The sequence below is a fragment of the Lutra lutra genome, chromosome 9 (genome assembly GCF_902655055.1).
Source record: "Lutra lutra chromosome 9, mLutLut1.2, whole genome shotgun sequence".
In the NCBI taxonomy this organism is placed as follows: domain Eukaryota; kingdom Metazoa; phylum Chordata; class Mammalia; order Carnivora; family Mustelidae; genus Lutra; species Lutra lutra.
This window is the reverse complement of record NC_062286.1, coordinates 73,191,592-73,211,424: the sequence shown is the minus strand read 5'-3', so window position 1 is coordinate 73,211,424 and position 19,833 is coordinate 73,191,592. Positions and strand designations below refer to the sequence as shown.

The 19,833-nt window shown below is 36.1% G+C and overlaps 2 protein-coding genes across 2 annotated transcripts in view; one reads left to right on the top strand and one right to left on the bottom strand.

Moving 5' to 3' along the window:
• Positions 1 to 19,833, bottom strand: part of LHCGR (luteinizing hormone/choriogonadotropin receptor) — a 137,426-nt gene that overhangs the window by 30,838 nt on the left and 86,755 nt on the right. The gene's annotated exons all lie outside the window — the stretch shown is intronic.
• Positions 1 to 19,833, top strand: part of GTF2A1L (general transcription factor IIA subunit 1 like) — a 61,626-nt gene that overhangs the window by 16,326 nt on the left and 25,467 nt on the right. The window lies entirely within an intron of this gene.

The window sequence follows — 19,833 nt, the reverse complement described above, 5'->3', positions numbered from 1 at the left end:
GTTTGATGAAGCCTGTTCAGAATCTTGTAGCAAGTTGAGGTTTGGTATAGAGTATAAAGATTAAAATGTTTTTTGAGTATTATTTCATTATATTTTCCACATAATACATAAAATTTAAGAAATGTAGGCTAAACTCATAATTAGGAAACATTTGTTTTTGAGGTAAAAAAAATACCTGTGAATTTAAAATAAGTGTTTTCATTACTTAAGACTTTTGGAGGCATTTTTATCCCAGACTCTGTATGAACTTTGCAGAGTTTTGGTGTGAGGATTCAAGGACTTACTCTACTGTTACTTATAAGATGTCACCTTGTACTTTGTTCTGAAATGGCAAAATAGATTAGTTAAGGGAGATTAATCAAGAATTGTTTAGGGGATAGTGGTCGAGAACTTAGGTTGAAGCCACAATAGGTTCAAATTCCAGATTCACCGTTTACAAACAAGCTATGTAATGTTACTCTCTGAAATTCAGTTATAGTCTGTAGATTGGGCATGAAACCAACCTCATAATTTTAAAAATTATCAGAGATGATTTGTATACAGCTTGTAATAGCTTCTGGGACCACAGTAAGCTTTAGGTTAGTATGGGCATGTGATAAATTGGGTAACTTTTCATATAACTCTTTGGTTAGTTTTAAAATAGAGCTATATTTAAAACACAAAAATCCAAGTAGCCAAAAGTATTTACTTCATAAGGTATTTTTAAAAATTAATATACAATAGGGTCTTTTCAAATAGTAATCTGGTAAAGTTGATGCTGATAAAATTTTTGCAAGAATTATAAATAGGTTTTCTTTCTTTTTTTTTTTTTTAAGTAGCTTTTTAGTGACTCTTACTGCTAAAAGCAAGTTACAATTAAGTATACATGTTTACTTTTCCTGTGTAGACTACCAGAGATCTAGTTTCTATGTAGGTTTAACATTCTTGCTGTTACATAAAATGTATTCCTGACAATTTTAGATGTCTTAAAATGCGTATTAGTATGTTGGATTATTCTTAAGTGTGGGGATTTTGTTTTATAGTCTTAGGATGCTACAGAGAACTAGAAACTTGGGTTTTCATTGAACTCCAAAAAGGAGGAGTAGAAGGAGAGAAAGGGGTATGGTAATGTATCTTCTGTAACTGTTTTTATCTCTTGACTGCACTCCCTATCATTGTCATTGCCCCACCTCCAAATACTGCCATTTCTGCTGCCTCATCTTTTAATTCTTTACCTGTCTGACTGCAACCTGTTACCTTCTTTCTGAGCTCCTTTTATGTCTCTCTCCTATTTCCAAAGGTTCTGTCCTCAGACATTCTCTTTTTACTTGAAGTTTTCTTTGGACAATCTCCTGGATTATTACAGTTTTAACTACCGCCTATTTGTTGATGACTGTGTTTCTAACCGTATTACTCCCTTGAGCTTCATTCTTCTATCTGTTTGCCTTCTAGACAGTGCTACCTGAATGTCACTGCAATTCATTGATCCTCATCAGAGGCATGCATGGTACCACTGTCTAGTTGGTCTCCCATGCTAAGGATTTAACAATTAACTTTTGGCTCTTTTCCCCCCGTATTCTCCTTATATCATGTACTTTTAAAAAATTATCTTTAAGATTGCTGTAGAGCGTATACAACATACACTTTATCATTTTAACCATTTTTAGCTATACAGTTTAGTGGCATTAAGTATGTTGATGGTTGCACAACCATCACTACTATCCGTCTCTAGAACTTTTTCATTGTCCCAAACCAAATCTCTGTACCCATTATATAATAATTTCCCATTACCCACTCCATGTAGCTCCTGCTAACTTGTACTTTCTGTCTCTATGAATTTGATGCATCATAACTGGAATCATAAAATATTTATCCTTCTGTGACTGGCTTATTTCACTTAGCAGAAGATTTTCAAGGTTCATCCATGTCATAGTATGTGTCAGAATTTCATTTCTTTTTAAGACTGCATCATGTCATTTGATAACTTTATAACTTCAGTACTAAATATTTTAGGACTCTCTTCCCTCTTTTCCCTCTCTTCTGCTATTGTCCTCATTTAAGATAATATAATAGTTTCCTAAATAATTTATTAACCTGTAGTCTGCTTTTTTCACTCCACTCCTCCCAGTCCAATGAGTTTCTTACTTTTTTTAAATTTCATGCCTACTACTTGGGTGGGAGCACCAAACTGATTGATTCTCTATTAACCTTGGTGTATCCATCTTTCTGTTGCTTTTGTTATTCCCTCTGCTTGGTGCCTGAATCTTCTCCTCCCATCCTCCCATCCTCCTCTCTGTCTAATTGCTTCTTATGAAGCAATTAATACTTAATACCACTTAATACTTCCTCCAGAAATTTTATTTCAGTGCCTCTCTACTCTCCCCTCATTTTTGGATTGGCTATATATCTCTTCTGTGTTATTATTGCACCTTAAGCATGTGTGTGTCATAATGTAGTTAAAAGCTGCATTAAAGTGTCCTGTTTGCCTTGAGAGGTACGTTTTATTAATCTTTGTATACATAGCCCCTAAGAATATATATACATTCATGTATACTGGAATATACTGTGCTCCAGGTGGGGCTTGAACTCCTGACTCTGAGATCAAGAGTCACATGCTTTACCACCTGAGCCAGCCAGGCACCTCTAGAATGTAAGCTTTTTAAAAAATTTTTATTTTTATTTTTTTTTATAGAACGTAAGCTTTTAAAGAACAAGATCTAGGGGCACCTGGGTGGCTCAGTGGGTTAAGTCTCTGCCTTCAGCTCAGGTCATGATCCTTGGGGTCCTGGGATGGAGCCCTGCATCTGGCTCTCTGCACAGTGGGGACCCTGCTCCACCCCCACCCCCCACCTGCCTCTCTGCCTACTTGTGATCTGTCTGTCAAATAAATAAAGAAAAATCTTAAACCAAAACAAAACACCAAGATCTGGGCGCCTGGGTGGCTCAGTGGGTTGAGCCGCTGCCTTCGGCTTGGGTCATGATCTCAGGGTCCTGGGATCGAGTCCCGCATCGGGCTCTCTGCTCAGCAGGGAGCCTGCTTCCCTTCCTCTCTCTCTGCCTACCTCTCTGCCTACTTGTGATCTCTCTCTGTCAAATAAATAAATAAAAAAAAAATCTTTAAAAAAAAAACAAAACACCAAGATCTATGATTAGTTATTTGACTTAGTAGTTCTTAATCCTGGGACATTAGGGAAGCCTAGGTGGCTCAGTCGACTGGGTTTCTATCTTCTGCTCAGGTTGTGATCCTGCAGTCCTGTAATTAACTGAGCCCCTCATTGGGCTCTGTGCTCAGCAGGGAGTCTGCTTCTCCTACTTCCTCTGCCCCTCACCCCACTTGTGCGCTTCTCTCTCTCTCTCTCTCAAATAAAATTTTAACAACAACAACAAAAAATCACTGGGGCGTTAAAAAAATGATCAGGTCTACCCCAAGGGATTTAGATTTAATTAGTCTGGAATGGGTTCTGCTCATTAGTGTTAAAGAACTTTCTGAGATGTTTGTAATAATGTAGTTGAGATTAGGAACTATTGACTTAGATCAATGTATGAATGAAATATGGATGGAGTAAGGGGGTAAGAGAATATATAACTTTAAGAGCTTTAATTTTTCTTTCAAATCCATTCTGCTACTCCTCCAAAAATCATATTAATAGTTAGTTGAACTCAGAATTTAGTTAACTGAGCACGTATATTTTGAGTCACTGTGTGTCACTCCTAAATATTTCTAAATCAAAGATTTTTAAACTAGATATGATATTTTTCTTTGTAGGAAAAAAGCCAATTTAACAAAATACTTTTTTGTGTTTGTCAAAATAAGGTATATTTCATGCCAGGTAAGAGTGGAGTGGCAAGGGATGCAATTGTACATGGTCAGGTAATATATAATCATTATTGCCACCCATTATGTTATGGTAAATATCTGGATTAAGTTTCTGTTAGGAATTAAGATGTATGATGCTGTTATGATTATAGGCAATTCAGTTTTACATAATGTAGTCTGAAAATGTAAAAAGAATGGGTATTTATTATAGCTAAGGTTTCTCTTCTATTTATCCCCACATATAGGTATGAAGTTCTGTTAGTCCTTATAGCAATTAGAAAAACACTGTTCTTTAATTTAAAGAAAGCTTAAATTGAAAGGATTGGAAACTGGATTTGGCCAACAAAGCTTTATCTTGAAGCCTCCTGTGCATTTGTTTATTGTATGACCCAGACACAGAAGCCATATACAATTGAAGATGTATATTCAATTGGTGAAGATGAGAATCTTGGAAATTAGGAGCTGCCTTGTTTGAGAACAGAGAAAGAAAATTGAAGCAGTGCCTCTGTCAGATGACGTCATCTGCACTAGAATTGTTGACATTTCTTCACATTCAGCTGGAATTCACCGAACAATCAGTAGTGACTTTAACATTCAACAGGATAAAAATATGAATGCTTCTCAGGGCAGCTAGCATTTGATTTTAATCATCATTTGTATGTTGGCACCATCAAAAAAGTTGCTGTTGTGAAACTTTTTATTATTATTTTTTCTTAGCAAAACTTGGTACTGTCCATCCTCATGGAGCTTCTGAGATGGTTGGCAACAAATGGTTTTGCCACTTCAGGGAAGAGAGCATTGCTCTCTGTTTCAGCACATGGCATACTTGAATGCTAAGACACAGCCAATAACTCTAAAAGAAGTCTCATCTGCTGCCATGAAACTCAGATACATTAGAGCAGAAGTATTGAATTATTGCCCTTTCCAAGACATTTGTCAAAAAGTGTGGGCAAAATGTTAAGTTCTTCTTCATTCAGAATTTTTCTTGCTTTTCAAAGGATGATGGTTGAAGTTCTTAATTGATCCTTGGTGAGACATTGATTATTTTTGAGAGAGAACGAAAACCCCCTTGTAAGAATTTGACAGAAGTCCATTGCTGATGTATGTAGTGGATGTTTGGCCATATGAAAGACTTAAATCTTTGTATTCATGATCCTGTGGTATCAGTTTTGGATTTTGCTGCAAACCTGCTGGCTATTCTGGTCAAATTACTGCCTTAGAAGAGGAGATTGGAGTCAGATAAGCATAAGAACTTTTCAGTGCTTGGAAGTGCTTCTGAAGTTGAGAATTACAAAACTCTTGTAGTTACTGATATTAAATTTGTATTTGTAATTTTATTCCTCTCCCAAAGTAAACATGACCTTACTGATTTAAGTAAGATAAGATGATGCTACATGAATTTAATCAGAAGAGTCCTGAAATCTTCAATATTCCTTAATAAGCTTAAACTTTTTTTTGCAAGTACTGTGAGAGTTCTGATTAATTTTGCAACAAAACATCTTGTGGGTTGAGGTTTTCAGTACTTGTCACTATTAATTTATTTTTTAAAGATTTTATTTATTTATGAGAGAGCGTGTGTGTAAGCATAAGCAGGGAGAGAGGCAGGTGGAGGGAGAAGGAGGCTCCCTGCTGAGCAAGCAGCCCAATGCAGAACTGGATTCCAGAGCCCAGGGATCATGACCTGACTGAGCCACCTAGGTGTCCCTATTTGTCACTATTAAAACCAAGAGCAAATTCCAACATGTGATTTAGGCCTAGGACCAACCTAATCATAATTTACTTAAGCCAGATTTATTGAGGTGGAATTTATATATGATAAAGTTAATACTTCTGTAGGTACAGTTTTTTTTTGTTGTTGTTGTTTTGGGTACACAGTTTTTATGTGTACAGTGTGAATTTTTACAAACACAGTTATATAACTAGTACCAAGCCGAGCCACAGAACATTTCTGTTACCCCAAAGGGGTTCCTCATGCCCCTTTGTAGTCAGTATCCTCCCTTTGCCTCCATTCTCTGTCCGTCACTCACTGATGTGTTTTCTTTTGGTTTAGGCTTGCCTTTTCCAGAATGTCAAACAACTAGAACCCTACAACATGTAACTCTAGCATAATATATTTGTGATTCATCCATGTTCTTGCATATATTGGTATTCTGTTGTACCACAGTTTGTGTATTCATTCACCCTGTGGACATGTGGATTCTTTCTAGTTGTTGGCATTTGTGAATAAAGCTCCTAAAAACATTCACGTATAGTTGTTGTTTTTTGGTGTGGATGCAGATTTTCTTTTCTTTTGAGTAAATACGTAGGAATGGGCTTTCTAGGCCATATGATACATGTATACTTATGAGAAACCAACACATATTACCAAAGTGATCATATTTCCACCAGCAATGTATGGTAGAATTTTTCATTTTTCCTAGCAGCATATAAGATTTGTAGCTACTTGACATCCTTGCTACTTTAATAGTGTTTTCTGGAGAAGAAAAGGTTGTGGTTTTGATGAAGTGTACTTATTTTTTCCTTTTGATTTCTGTTTATATATCTTAGCCAAAATTTGCAAAGATCTCATGCATCTAAAAAAATTATAGGTTTTACATTTGGGGCTGTGATCCATGTTGGGTTAATTTTTGTATATAGTGCAAGGTTAGGTTCTTTGTTGTTTGCATGTGAATGTTCATTTGTTTTAGCATCACTTATGGAAAAGACTAGCCTATCTCCATTGAGTTGTCTAAGGTTCATTGAGTGTCTAAAACATTTCACCTTCAATGAAAATCAGTTACCATATGTGTGTTGGTTTATTTCTGAACTTTCATGGTTTCATGAATTCATGTATCTATCTTTTCAGTCATACCACACTGTCTTAATTCACACAGTCATACCACACTATCAGAGAGTATAAATCTCTCAACTTTGTTCTTTTTCAAAGTTGTTTTGGTTATTCTAATTCTTTTGCATTTCCATATAAATGTGAGATTGATTTTGTAGATTAAAAAAAAAACTGCTAGGACATTGATTTGTGTTGTATCTATAGATCAAGGGGAGAACTGACATCACAATAAAGAGTTTTCCAATTCATAGATAGGACACATTTTCTGTTTAGATCTTTGACTTTTCTCGTTAAGTCTTGTAGTTCTCAACATACACAGAATGCATGTGTTATTTTTTATCTAAGTATTTTATGGTTTTGGGTGCAATTATAAATAGTACTAAGAGACCTATAAAGAACATCTTAATTCATATTTTATGCTTCATTTGTATTATTTGTAAAAAAAATATATGTATTTTTAAAATATATTTTCAAAGGTAGGGTTATCAAGAAAAAAAAATTTCCATGGTCCTTTACATACATTGCCACAATAATTTCAAAAGGTTGTGTCAGTTTTCCTGCTACAAGTGCTCTTAATCACTGTATTTTATTACACACTTGACGGTTCATTATCACCATTGGTTTTGTTCTCTTTTTTGTATTGTGGTAAAAATTTATCATTTTAACCATTTTTAACTGCACAGTTAGATGGCAGTAAGTGCATTCACATTGCTGTGCAACTATTACCTCCATCCATCTTCAGAACATTTTAGCTTTCCCAAATTGAAACTCTATGGCTGTTAAATAACTCTCCATCCTTCCTTCACCCCATCCTGGGCATCCACCATTCTGTTTTCTATCTCTATGAATTTGACTGTTTCAGATACCTCATAGAAGTAGAATCAGATGGTGTTTGTTCTTTTGTATCCCTTGTCAGTATAATGTCTTTAGTGTTTATTCATGTTGAGGCATGTCTCAGAACTTCCTTCTTTTTTAAGGTTAAAAACTACTCTGTGTTAGGTACATACTGTATTTTATTTATTCAGTCATCTGTCCATGGACATTTGGGTTGCTTATACCCTTTGGCAATTTTGATAATGCCTTTGTAAATTTGGGTGTACAAATATGTCAGGTCTCTGCTTTCAATTATTTGGGGGCTATAGAGCCAAATGTGGAATTGCTGGATCGTATGGTAATTCTGTTTAAAGTTTTTAGGGAACTACTGTACTATTTTCCATAGTAGCAGTACCATTTTATATTCCCACCAGTGCACCAGGATTCTGTTTCTCCACATGCTCACTAGCACTTGTTAGTTCCTGTTGTTTTACTCCTTTGATAATTGCCATCTTAATGGGTGTGAGGTGGTATCTTACTGTGGTTTTGATTTGCATTTCACTAATTACTAGTGACACTGAACATTTTTTAACATACTGGTTATTTATCTTCTTTGGAGAAATGTCTATTCAAGTCCTTTGTATGTTTTTAAATCAAGTTGTTTTTTTGTTATAGGATTTCTTACATATTTTGGATATTAACTCCTTATATATATATGGCTTGCAAACTTTTTTTCCATTTTGTGGGTTGTCTTTTCACTCTGTTGATAATGTCCTTGGTTACATAAAGATCTTTAAATTTTGGTGAAGGCCATTTTATCTATCCCTCCCACCTCTTTTTTTTTTTTTTTTTTTTGCCTGTGCTTTTGGTATCCTCTTTGAGGAATGATTCCAAATCCAACATCATGAAGATTTTCCTCTATGATTTTTTCTAAGAGTTTTATAGTTTTAGTTCTTTGGTTTAAATCTTTGATCCATTTTGAGTTAATTTTTGTATCTATCCAACTTCTTTCTTTTGCATGTGGATACCCAGTGTTCCCAGTGCCATTTGTTGAAAGGACTGCCCTTTCCTCATTGAATGGGGAATCACGTAAAAATCTTTTGACCATATAATGTGAGGATTTGTTTCTGGGCTCTTTATGCTTTTCCATTGGTTTGTTGTCTGTCTGTATGCCAACACCACACTGTTTCAACTACTCTCTTTTAAGTTTTAATATCAGGATGTTTTAGATTTCCAACTTACATCTTCTTTTTCAAGACTGTTTTGGTTATTCAGGGTCCCTTAAGATTTCATATGAATTTTAAGATGGGTATTCTATTTCTACAAAAGAAATAGCGAGGACACCTGGTTGGCTCAGTTAGTTTAAGCGTCTGCCTTCAGCTCAGGTCATGGTCCTGGGATTGAGTCCCACATTGGCTTCCTTGCTCATCCGGGAGCCTGCTTTTTCCTCTGCCTCTGCCCCTGCCCCTGGTTGTGCTCTGTCTGTCTCCTCTTTCTCTCTCTCTCTCAAATAAATAAACAAAATCTTAAAAAAGAAAAAAATCAGGAGTTGGGATTTTGATAGGGACTGTAGTGAATACATAGATGGCTTTGGGTGGCATTAGCAATATTGACTCTTTAAAAAATTCATGTACACAGAATGTCTTCCCATTTATTTCTTGCTTCTTTAACTTCTTTCAGGAAAGTTTTACAGTTTTCAGTGAGCAAGTCTTTGGACTCCTTGGTTATGTTTACTCCTAAGTATTTTATTCTACTTGATGATATGTTAAATGAAGTTGTTTTTTTGCATTTTTTTCCAGGCTGTTAATTATTCGTATATAGAAATGCAGCTGATGGTTAGTATGTTAATTCTTGCCTTTTGCAATTTTGCTGAATTCATTCATTGGTTCTAACATTTTTATGTGTGTGGAATCTTCTGGGTTTTATATAGGTATGAGACAGTGTTATATGCAAATAGATAATATTACTTCTTCCTTTCCAATTTGGATGCCATTTATTTATTTATCTAGCTTAGTTGCCCTGGGTAGGACTTACAGTACATTGTCGAATAGGAGTGACAAGAGTGGTCACTTTGCTTTGTTCATGATCTTAAAGGAAAAGCATTTGAGTTTTTCAACACTGAGTATGCTCTTAGCTGAGGGCTTCTCATAGATGGCCTTTATTATAGTGAAGCAGTTTCCTTCTAGTCCTAGTTAGAGTATTTTTTAAAAATTATGAAATGGCATTGAATTTTGTCAAATGCTTTTCGGTATCAATTCAGGTGATTATGTGTACCCCCCTTCATTATGTTGTATTACATTGATTGAATTTTCATACGTTGAATCATCCCAGCTTCCCAGGAATAAATCCCACTTGGTCATGATGTGTGATCTTTTTAGTGTGCTGTTGAATTCTGTTTGTGTTAGTATTTTGTTTGGGATATTTGAGGATTGGTGTTAATTCTTCTTTAAATGTTTGTTAGAATTCTCCAGTGGGGCCATCTGGTTCTGGGCATTTCTTTGTTGAGAGATTTTTGATGACTAATTCTATCTTCTTACAGATCTATTCAGATTTTCTATTCATGATTCATTTTTGGTAAGCTGTGTGTTTTTAGAAATTTGTTTCATTTAGGTCATCCAATTTGTTGATATACAGTTCATAGTATTCTCTCATAATTATTTTTATGTAAAATCAGTAGTAAAGTTTCATTTCAATTTTAGAGTCTTAATTTTTTCTTAATCAGCGTAGTCAAAAGCTTACCAATTTTGCTAATTTTTTTGAAGAACGAACTCTTCATTTTGTTGATTTTCTCTGTTTTTTTGCTTCCTATTCTTTACTTTATCTCTGCCCTAATTGTTATTATTTCCTTCCTTATACTAGCTTCGGGCTTTGTTCTTATTTCTGGTTCCTTACAGTATAAATTTAAGTTATTAATTTGAGATCTTTTCTAATGTAAACATTTATAGCTATAAATCTCATTCTTAGCACTGGTTTTGCTGCATCCCATAAGTTTTGTTATGTTGTATTTTCATTTTTATTTGTCTTAAGATACTACCTTTTCATAAAAGATTTTTTTGTTTTTGTTTTCAAGTTTTTATTTAAATTCCAGTTAACATAAAATATAATACTAATTTCAGATGTAGAATTTAAGTACTTCATCACTTATATACAACGCACAGTGCTCATCACAGCAAGTGTCCTCCTTAATACCCATCACCCATTTAACCACGCCCCCCTGCCCATCTCCCCTCCAGCAACCTTTAGTGTGTTTCCTATAGTTAAGAGTCTGTTTTCTGGTTTGCCTCTCTTTTTTCCTACCCCACAACCAATGTTCATCTGTTTGTTTCTTAAATTCCACATATTAGTGAAATCATATGGTATTTGTTTTTCTCCAACTTATTTTGCTTAGCATAATGCTCTCTAGTTCCATTCATGTCATTGAACATGGCAAGATGTCATTCTTTTGGATGTCTGTGTAATACCCCATTGTATGTATGTATACACACACACACACACACACATAGATAAGGAAGACCCATTCATCATGTGGTGGACATTTAGGCTTTCTTCATAATTTGGCTATTGTTGATAATTCTCTTATAAACATCAAGGTGCATGAATCCCTTCAAATCAGTATTTTTGTATTCTTTGGGTAAATGCCTAGTGGTGTAATTGCTGGATTATAGGGTAGTTCTATTTTTACCTTTTCAAGGGATCTCCATGCTGTTTTCCAGTGGCTGCACCAGTTTCCATTCCCATCAACAGTGTAAGAGGTTTCCTGTTTCTCTACATCCTCACCAACACCTGTTGTTTCCTGTGTTGTTGATTTTAGCCATTCTAACAGTTGTGAGGTGATATCTCATTGTAGTTTTGATTTGTATTTCCCTGATGAATGATATTCAGTGTCTTTTCCTATGTCAGCCATCTGTATGTCTTCTTTGGAAAAATGTCCATGTCTTCTACCCATTTCTTAACTGGATTATTTGGTTTTTGGGTATTGAGTTTATAAGTTCTTTAAAGATTTTGGGATACTGACCTGTTATCAGATACATCATTTGCAAGTATCTTCTCCAATTCCATGGGTTACCTTTTAGTTTTGTTGATTGTTTCCTTCACTGGACAGAAAGTTTTTATTTTTATGAAGTCCCAATTTTTATTTTTGCTTTTGTTTCCCTTGCCTCAGGAGTTATCTAATAAGAAATTGATATGGCCGATGCCAAGAGGGTTACTGCCTGTGTTCTCCTCTAGGATATTGATGGTTTTCTGTCTCACATTTATGTCTTTCATCCATTTTTGATTTATTTTTGTGTGTGGAAGTGGTCCAGTTTCATTCTTTTGCATGTTGCTGTGCAGTTTCTCAATGCTGTTTGTTGAAAAGACTGTCTTTTTTCCCATTGGATATTCTTTCCTGTTTTGTTGAAAATTAGTTGACCACCACATTAATAAAAGAAAGGACAAGAACCATATGATCATATCAATATATGCCCAAAAAGCATTTGACAAAGAACAATTTTCATTCATGATAAAAACCCTCAGCAAAGAAGGGACAGAGGGAATATACCTCAACATAATAAAGGGCATATATGAAAAACCCATAATTAATATCATCCTCACTGGGGAAAAACAGAACTTTTCCTCTGTTGTCAGGAATAGGACAGGGATGTCTACTCTCACCACTGTTACTTAGCATAGTATTAGAAGTTTTGGCCTCAGCAATCAGACAAAAAGAAAAGGAATCCAAATCAGCAAGGAAGAAGTCAGTTTTACTGTTCGTGGATGACATGATACTCTATAAAAAACTGAAAAGACTCCATCAAAAAATTGCTAGTACTGCTATATGAATTCAACAAAGTCGTAGGATACAAAATCAACATGCAGAAATCTGTTGAATTTCTTTTTTTTTAAATTAACATATGTATTATTTGCTTCAGGGGTATAGGTCTGTGAATCATCAGTCTTAAACCATTTGCAGCACTCATCATAGCACATACCCTCCCCAATGTCCATAACCCAGCCACCCTATCCCTCCCCTTTACCCCCCCCACCCTTAATTAGTTTCCTGAGATTAAGAGTCTCTTATGGTTTGTCTCCTTCCTGATCCTATCTTGTTTCATTTTTTCCTTCTGTGCCCCCCACAACTCCCCACCCTGCCCTCAAATTCCCTTATATCAGAGAGATCTTGTGATAATTGTCTTTCTCTGATTGACTTATTTCACTTAGCATCATACCCTCTAGTTCTATCCACATCATTGCAAATGGCAAGATTTCATGTTTTTTTTTTGATGGCTACGTAGTATTAAATTGTATATATATATACCACATCTTCTTAATCCATTCATCTGTTGATGGACATCTAGGTTCTTTCCATAGTTTGGCTATTGTGGACATTGCTGCTATAAACATTCAGGTGCATGTGCCCCTTCAGATCACTACATTTGTGTATTTAGGGTAAATAACCAGTAGTGCAATTGCTGGTCAAAGGGTAGCTCTGTTTTCAACTTTTTGAGGAACCTCCATACTGTTTTCCAGAGTGGTTGCACCAGCTTGTATTCCCACCAACAGTGTAGGAAGGTTCCCCTTTTCTCTACATCCTCACCAACATCTGTCGTTTCCTGACTTGTTAATTTTAGCTGTTCTGACTGGTGTTAGGTGGTGTCTCACTGTCGTTTTGATTTGTATTTCCCTGATGCTGAGAGATGTTGAGCACTTTTTCACATGTCTGTTGGCCATTTGGATGTATTCTTTGCAGAAATGTCTGTTCATGCCTTCTGCCCATTTCTTGATTGGATTATTTGTCCTTTGGGTGTTGAGTTTGATAAGTTCTTTATAGATTTTGGATACTAGCCCTTTATCTGATATGTCATTTGTGAATATCTTCTCCCATTCTGTCAGTTGTCTTTTGGTTTTGTTGACTGTTTCCTGTGCTGTGCAAAAGCTCTTGATCTTGGTGAAGTCCCAAGCATTCATTTTTGCCCTTGCTTCCCTTGCCTTTGGTGATGTTTCTAGGAAGAAGTTGCTGTGGCTGAGGTCGAAGAGGTTGCTGCCTGTGTTCTCCTCAAGGGTTTTGATGGATTCCTGTCTCACACTGAGGTCTGTTATCCATTTTGGGTCTATTTTTGTGTGTGGTGTAGGAAATGGTCCAGTTTCATTCTTCTGCATGTGGCTGTCCAATTTTCCCAACACCATTTGTTGAAGAGACTGTCTTTTTTCCATTGGACATTCTTTCCTGCTTTGTTGAAGATTAGTTGACCATAGAGTTGAGGGTCCATTTCTGGACTCTCTATTCTGTTCCATTGATCTATGTGTCTGTTTTTGTGCCAGTACCGTACTGTCTTGATGATTGCAGCTTTGTAATAGAGCTTGAAGTCTGGAATTGTGATGCCACCAACTTTGGTTTTCTTTTTCAACATTCTTCTGGCTATTTGGGGTCTTTTCTTGTTCCATATACATTTTAGGATTATTTGTTCCATTTCTTTGAAAAAAATTGATGGTATTTTGATAGGGATTGCGTTAAAGGTATAGATTGCTTTAGGTAGCATAGACATTTTCACAATATTTGTTCTTCTAATCCATGAGCATGGAACGTTTTTCCATTTCTTTGTGTCTTCCTCAATTCCTCTTCCTCAATTTCTTTCATGAGTACTTTATAGTTTTCTGAGTATAGATTCTTAGCCTCTTTGGTTAGGTTTATTCCTAGGTATCTTATGGTTTTGGGTGCAATTGTAAATGGGATCGACTCCTTAATTTCTCTTCTATCTTACTGTTAGTGTATAGAAATGCAACTGATTTCTGTGCATTGATTTTATATCCTTTACTGAATTCCTGTATGAGTTCTAGCAGTTTTGGAGAGGAGTCTTTTGGGTTTTCCACATAAAGTATCATATCATATCTGCAAAGAGTAAGAGCTTGACTTCTTCTTTGCCAATTCGGAAACCTTTTTTCTTTTTGTTGTCTGATTGCTGAGGCTAGGACTTCTAGTACTTTGTTGAATAGCAGTGGTGATAGTGGACATCCCTGCTGTGTTCTTGACCTTAGGGGAAAAGCTCTCAGTTTTTCCCCATTGAGAATGATATTCACTGTGGGTTTTTCTTAGATGGCTTTGATGATCTTGAGATATGTACCCTCTATGCCTACACTTTGAAGAGTTTTGGTCAAGAAAGAATGCTGTACTTTGTCAAATGCTTTTTCAGCATCTATTGAGAGTATCCTATGGTTCTTGTTCTTTCTTTTATTAATGTATCACATTGATTGATTTGCACTTGTTGAACCAAACTTGCAGTCTAGGAATAAATCCCACTTGGTCATGGTGAATAATCCTTTTAATGTACTGTTGGATCCTACTAGTAGCTAGTATTTTGGTGAGAATTTTTGCATCTGTGTTCATCAAGGATATTGGTCTGTAATTCTCCTTTTTGATGAGGTCTTTGTCTGGTTTTGGGATCAAAGTAATGCTGGCTTCATGAAATGAGTTTGGAAGTTTTCCTTCCATTTCTATTTTTTGGAACAGTTTCAGGAAAAAGGTATTAATTCTTCTTTAAATGTTTAGTAGAATTCTCTTGGGAAGCCATCTGGCACTGGGCTCTTTTTGTTGGGAGATTTTTGATGACTGCTTCAATCTCCTTACTGGTTATGGTCTGTTAAGGTTTTTTATTTCTTCCTGGCTCAGTTTTGGTAGTTTATGTTTCTAGGAATGCATCCATTTCTTCCAGATTGTCAAATTTGCTAGTGTATAGTTGCTCATAATATGTTCTTATAATTGTGTTTCTTTGGTGTTGGTTGTGATCTCTCCTATTTCATTTGTGATTTTATTAATTTCAATCCTTTCTCTTTTCTTTTTGATATGTCTGGCCAGGGGTTTATCAATCTTATTAATTCTTTCAAAGAACCAGCTCCTAGTTTTGTTGATGTGTTCTACTGTTCTTTTGCTTTCTATTTCATTGATTTCTGCTCTAATCTTTATTATTTCTCTGCAGGATTTAGGCTTTCTTTGCTGTTCTTTCTCCAGCTCCTTTAGGTGTAGGGTTTGGTTGCATACTTGAGACCTGTCTTGTTTTTTGAGAAAGGCTTGTGTTGTTATATACTTTTCTCTCAGAACTGCCTTTGCTGAGTCCCAAAGATTTTGAACAGTTGTGCTTTCATTTTCATTTGTTTCCATGAATATTTTTTTGTTCTTCTTTAATTGCCTGCTTGACCCATTCATTCTTTAATAGGATGCTCTTTAACCTCCATGTGTTTGAGTTCTTTCCAACTTTCCTCTTGTGGCTCAGTACTAGTTTTGAAGCGTTGTGGTCTGAAAATATGCATGGAATGATCCCAATCTTTTGGTACCAGTTGAGATCTGATTGATGACCCAGGATATGATCTATTCTGGAGAATGTTCCATGCGCACTAGAGAAGAATGTGTATTCTGTTGCTTTGGGATGGAATGTTCTAAATATATCTGTGATGTCCATCTGGTCCAGTGTGTCATTTAAAGCCTTTATTTCCTTATTGATCTTTTGCTTAGATGATCTGTCCATTTCAGTGAGGAGAGTGTTAAAGTCCTATGCTTTTATTGTATTATTGTTGATGTGTCTCTTTCATTGTATTATTAATTGATTTATATAATTGGCTGCTCCCATGTTAGGGGATTAAATTAAATAACTAATAAATTAGATATTTAAAATTGTTAGATTTTGTTGGATGGACCTTTTAAGTATGATAGAGGGTCCTTCCTCATATCTTATTATAGTCTTTGGCTTAAAGTATAATTTATCTGATACAAGGATTGCCACTCCAGCTTTCTTTTGATGTATTAGCATGGGAAATTGTTTTCCACCCCTCACTTTAAATCCTGAGTTGTCTTTGGGTCTAAAATGAGTCTCTTGCAGACAGCATTTCTATGGGTCTTGTTTTTTTTTTTAATCCATTCTGATACTGTGTGTCTTCTGATTGGGGCATTTTAGCCCATTTACATTCAGGGTAACTATTCAAAGATATGAATTTGCTGCTAATTTATTGCCTGTAAGGTGACTGTTACTGTATATTGTCTCTGTTCCTTTCAGGTCCGTTACTTTGAGGCTCTCTCTTTGCTTAGAGGACCCCTTTCGATATTTCCTATAGGGCTGGTTTGGTGTTTGCAAATTCTTTTAATTTGTGTTTGTCCTGGAAGCTTTTTATCTCTCCTTCTATTTTCAATGACAGTCTAGTTGGATACAGTATTCTTGGCTGCATATTTTTCTCATTTGGTGCTTTGAATATATCATGCCAGTCCTTTCTGGCCTGCCAAGTCTCTGTGGATAGAAGTATATGTTACAGACCTCTTGTACATTACAAACCTCTTGTTCCAAGCTGCTTTCAGGATTTTCTCTTTGTTACTGAGACTTGTAAGTTTTTCTATTAGATGACGGGGTGTGGACCCATTTTTATTGATTTTGGGGGCGATTTGATGTGCCTCCTGGATTTTGATGCTTGTTCCCTTTGCCAAATTAGGGAAATTCTCTGCTATAATTTGCTCCAATATACCTTCTGCCCCCCTCTTTCTTTTTCTTCTGGGATCCCAATTATTCTAATATCGTTTCATCTTATGGTATCACTTATCTCTTGAATTCTCCCCTCATGGTTCAGTAGTTGTTTGTTTCTCTTTTTCTGTTTTTCTCAGCTTCTTTATTCTCCATCATTTGGTCTTCTATATCACTAATTCTCTCTTCTGCCTCATTTATCCTAGCAGTAAGAGCCTCCGTTTTTTATTGCATCTCATTAATAGCTTTTTAAAATTTCAACCTGGTAGGATTTTAGTTCTTTTAGTTCTCCAGAAAGGGATTTTATTTCTCCAGAAAGAGATTCTCTAGTATATTTTTTTGAGCCCAGCTAGATCCTTGATAATTGTCATTCTGAACTCTAGTTCTGACATATTACTAATGTCCATATTGATTAGTCTCATAGCCATTGGTACGGTCTCTTGTTCTTTTTTGGTGGTGAATTTTTCCGCCCTGTCATTTTATCCAGATAAGAATAGATGAATGAGAGAACAAAATGCTAAAAGGGTAGCAACAACCCCAGAAAAATATACACTAACCAAATCATAAGAGACCTGAAACTGGGGGAAGAAGAAAGGAGGAAGAAAAGAAAAAAAGAAATATATATATTAGATTGGTGAATAGAACAGAGCCACACACTTGATTTTGGGTGTATTTTGGTCTGTTAGAAGAAACTAACTCCCAAAATTTTAAAGAAAGAAAAACTTATATTTATACAAAAATAAGGGTAAATATGATGAAGGGGTGGACTATGACTGTAAAGATGAAAATTTAAAAAGATTCTAAAAAAGGAATTGATTAAGAAGTTGGTTGAAAAAACAAAAAAAGGGGAAAGGAATGTGATCATGCTGGAGACTAGAACAAAGCCATGTGCTAGATTTAGGGTATATTTTAATCTATTAGAAGAAACTTTATCCCAAAATTTTAAAGAAAGAAAAACCTATATGTACACAAAAAATAAGTTAAATACAATGAAGGGATAAAATATGACTAACAATGAAAATTTTAAAAGATTTTTAAAAAGGCATTGATAAATAGTTAAAAAAACATTAAAAGGAAAGAGGAAAAATAAAAAAAATAAGAAAAAAATAAAATTTATAAAATTTAACTTTGAAAGACTAAAGGATCATGGGAAAAAAGCCATGAATTCTATGTGTTGCTTTCCCCTACCTCTGGAATTCTGTAGTTCTCATTGATTGGTGAACTTGGTCTTGGCTGGATGTTCTTGCTGATCTTCTGGGGGAGGGGTCTGTTGCAGTGATTCTCAAATGTCTTTGCCCAACATGGAATTGCACTGCCCTTGCCAGGGGTCAGGATAAGTAATCTGCTCGGATTTGCTCTCAGGAGCTTTTGTTCCCTGAATGCTTTCTGTACAGCTTCGGAGGATGGGAATGAAAATGGCAGCCTCCCAGTTTCAGGCCCGGAGGAGCTGAGAGGTTGGGCCCCACTCCTCAGTGCACCATCAGAGAAAAGCAGTCAATCACTCCCATCTCCCTGGAACCCAGGCTGCACTCTGTTCTCACCCAGCCTGTGACCAAGCATTTCTATCTCCAGTGCATGGCCCCGTTTGGAGTCTCCAAACCCAGCAGATTCCTGCCGTGCACTCCTGCACCACTCCTCCCAGAGGAGGAAGGTGAGTCTACCCGGATCTGTTGCTTGTTGGATCCCTGCTCAAAGAGCCGTGATCTGACTGTCCCTTGGATCATGGTTTTAGGTAACCCCGAGTTGAGAGCCATTCCTCAGCTCTGTCTCTATAGCCGGCCTCCCCATTCTGATACCTGGGAGCTCTCACACTCAGACACCCCTGGTCTTTTTGTGACCCTGTGGGTCTTGAGACCACACTGTCCCCACAAGGGATCCACACTCTGCTTAGCCTCTGGTGTGATGTCCCTCAGTGGAGCAGACCTCTGAAAATTCTAATTTTGTGTTCTGCTGCTCTACCACTTGCCAGGAGCCGGCCCCTCCCCCTGTGGTCTCTCTTCCTGTATATTGCTTCGGATTCACTTCTGTGCACATCCTGCCTTCCAGAAAGTGGTTGATTTTCTGTTCCTAGAATTGCTGCTCTTCTTCTCTTTGATCTCCTGTTTTGAGTTTGTAGGTGTTCAGAATGGTTTGATAACTATCTAGCTGAACTCCAACCTGATGATATCTAGCTCTCGGACTCCTTTGCCATCTTGCTCCTCCCTCCTCTGTTGTATTTCTATACACTAATAATGAAGCAGCAGAAAGAGAAGTCAAGGAATCAATTCTATTTACAATTGCACCAAAAACGGTAAGATACTTAGGAATAGACCTAAACAAAGAAGTTCTGAAAACTATAAAAACACTTCTAAAAGAAATTGAAGATGACACAAAGAAATGGAAACACATTCAAAGTAATGAATTGGAAGAACAAATATTGTTAAAATGTATATACTACCCAAAGCAATCTACACATTTAATGTAATCCCTATCAAAATGCCAACTGCATTTTTTACAGAGCTAGAACAAACCATCCTAAAATTTGCGTAGAACCTCCAAAGGTCCCAAACAGCTAAAACAGTCTTGGAAAAGAAAAGGAAAACTGGGAGCATCACAATTCCTGACTTCAAGTTTTATTAGGAAGCTGTAGTGATCAAGACAGTATGGTGCTGGCACAAAAACAGACCTATAGATCAATGGAAAAGAATAGAAAACCTAGAAATAAACCCACAACTATGTGATCAATTGATTTTTTAATTTCTTTTTTATTTCTTCTTTGACCCATTGATTTTTTGAGTCTGTAGTTTAATTTCCATATCTTGTGTGTTTTCCTTCTATTATGATCAGAAAAGATACCTTGTGTGATTTCAGTCTTTTTATTAAGATTTGTTTTTGGCCTAAAATGTGGTCTTTCCTAGAGAATGTTCTGTGTGTATTTG